This window comes from Terrapene carolina, unplaced genomic scaffold (genome assembly GCF_002925995.2).
Source record: "Terrapene carolina triunguis isolate 2854851 unplaced genomic scaffold, T_m_triunguis-2.0 Scaffold41571, whole genome shotgun sequence".
Classification (NCBI taxonomy): domain Eukaryota; kingdom Metazoa; phylum Chordata; order Testudines; family Emydidae; genus Terrapene; species Terrapene triunguis.
The window spans coordinates 1-2515 of NW_020705922.1; the positions used below are offsets into that span (position 1 = coordinate 1).

General features: G+C 37.6%; 1 pseudogene; it reads left to right on the forward strand.

Annotated features, from left to right (window-relative positions):
• Nucleotides 1-1030: 1030 nt before the first annotated feature.
• On the forward strand, nucleotides 1031-2067 carry LOC113405525 (annotated as a pseudogene).
• Nucleotides 2068-2515: the final 448 nt, after the last annotated feature.

The following is a 2515-nucleotide window of genomic DNA, read 5'->3' on the forward strand; positions in this document are numbered from 1 at the left end:
TGCTGTAATTGGCTCATTGCATGACCTTGCACACCTCAGTCTCAATTCGTCAAATGAGGTTGAAACTGAATCATTATTTTCAACCACCAAAAATGAATGCTGGTTTATATATGTAAATTGTTATTTATGCTCAAAAATTAGGCAACTATCCTTCGAACTGCAACTTTGTATAACATCCCCGCTCCAACTTGGGACTTCAGCAGGCTTAGAACCTCAGACTTTCTGCACAAAAAGAATTAAACGTCCTATTGCATTGTAGGAAGGAAATTGACAGGTACAAATCTCATGTGTTCAGTATTGACCTACCTCTGCTCCCACTGGCTCAATGACAAAAATCCTATTGACTTCCTTGGGAGCAGAATTAGGCCTATACTGAGAACTTTTGAAAAGCTCACCCTATTTAGCAGGGATTTTCAAAAGAGACTATGGGTTTTTGTTCACTTCTAACTAACTTTCAGAGAGTACTGAATGCCTAACACCCATAGGTCCCATTTGAAAATGATTTTGCTCTTGAATCTTGAATAATTTACAGGAAAAATGTTGTTTTTTCTGTTGAATTTTTTCAGGGTTTTGTCAAAAAGACAACCCCCCCACCCACACCCAAAAAACAACTTTTTATTTGAAAATTTTCAATTTAAAACAACAAAAATATAAATTAAAATAAGATAAATCTTGGGCTTTGGATGCTGACCATGGGAAAAAATATGTTTCATTGACAAAAACTAAAAATTGTGTTTTTCAAGGAACACCTGAAAATGGAATTTCTATCATGAAAGTTTCTTTTTTGTCAAAAAGCCACTTTCCACTGAAAAAAAAGTTTCCACGGGAAAATTTATGACAAGCTTAAAATTCACCCTGTGAGCAGGAAGACTCCAGAAATGTAATAGCAATATCATATTTTCAGCCTTAAACTATTATTTCTTGCCTCTTTTAATTATCTGCTTTTTCTGTGCATCAAAATCATCTGCATCCCACAAAGCCATCGTTATGTTTAATCATTTTAATTTCATGTCTTCATTTGTTTTGTCAGGCAAAACAGCTGATCACACTGGAAAAGGGCAATCATACCATTGTGAAGTAATTTATTCTCCTGGGATTCCCTGGGACCCAATATTTGCAGATCTCGCTCTTCATGCTCTTCCTTGTTATGTACATCTTGACGGTCACAGGAAATGTGTCGATCATAGTCCTAGTGGCAACCAGCCGTCATCTCTGCATCCCAATGTACTTCTTTCTCTGCAATCTCTCCTTCCTGGAGGTATGGTACACCGCAGCTTGTATCCCAAAGATGCTTGCCAATCTTGTGTCCCAAAGCAAATCCATCTCCTTCATAAGCTGTGTCCTACAGATGTATTTTGTTTTCTCCCTAAGATGCACAGAGTATTTTTTCTTGGCTGTCATGGCCTACGACCGCTATTTGGCTATATGCTATCCATTGCACTATAGCTCCATCATAAACAGCATCTTGACTGCTCAGCTGGCTGTTGGCTCTTGGTTGAGTGGTTTCCAACTATTTCTGTCCCAGCATTTCTGATCACCAGGTTGTCCTTCTGTGGCCTTAGGGTCATCAATCACTTTTTTTGTGACATAGCACCGTGGATAGTTCTTTCCTGCACAGATACCTACCTTATTGATCTGGTGACCTTTATCATCTCATTCATCGTCATCCTGGGCTCCTGTGTCATAACCCTGGTATCCTACATTTACATCATCTCCACTATACTGAGAATATCATCAGATAAAGGACAGAGAAGGGCCTTTTCAACTTGCTCTTCTCATCTCACGGTCATGATTATCTGGTACGGTTTGACCATTTTCCTACATGTCAACCCTTCCATGCAGAACTCATTGGAATTGACCAAAATAGTCACCGTCTTGAATACTATTGTCACTCCCCTGTTGAACCCTTTCATCTACACACTGAGGAACCCAGAGGTAAAAGAAGCTCTGAGACATGTATTCAGGGAAGTGATGTTTTTCAAAATGTCCTGGAGGTCATTGACTGTCACAGAATATGCGGTGAAAGAAAATAAGTCTGAACATGGAAGATATACCAAAGTTTATAGTGTACTGAAAAACCACCCCACAATCCCTTAGGGCCAGAATTCTAGAGATAATTAGATGCCTAGCTCCAATGGAAATCAATGTGAGTTAGGTGACTAAATACCTTTAACAATCTGGTCCTTAGTGTTTCACATCCTTGAACATTTACGGCCAGATTGCTAAACGTATTTAGGTGCCTAATGGGATTTTCTATGAGTTTTAAAGGCCTAGATGCTTTTTAAAAAAAAACCTTAGCACCTAAATACCTTTCAAAATCCATCCCTTATGCATTATTATCCTGTTACTTTGTATTTAATTTACAATGAAGAAAATTGCACATGTGCCAATTATTTATTTATATTAAAGCATGGCCTATGTAGATGATATAGATATAGATTATATTGATAGGCTTGGCAGAATTCAATTTTTTTTATAATTTTGACAGAGAATATCAATGTTTATTTTTAAGCAT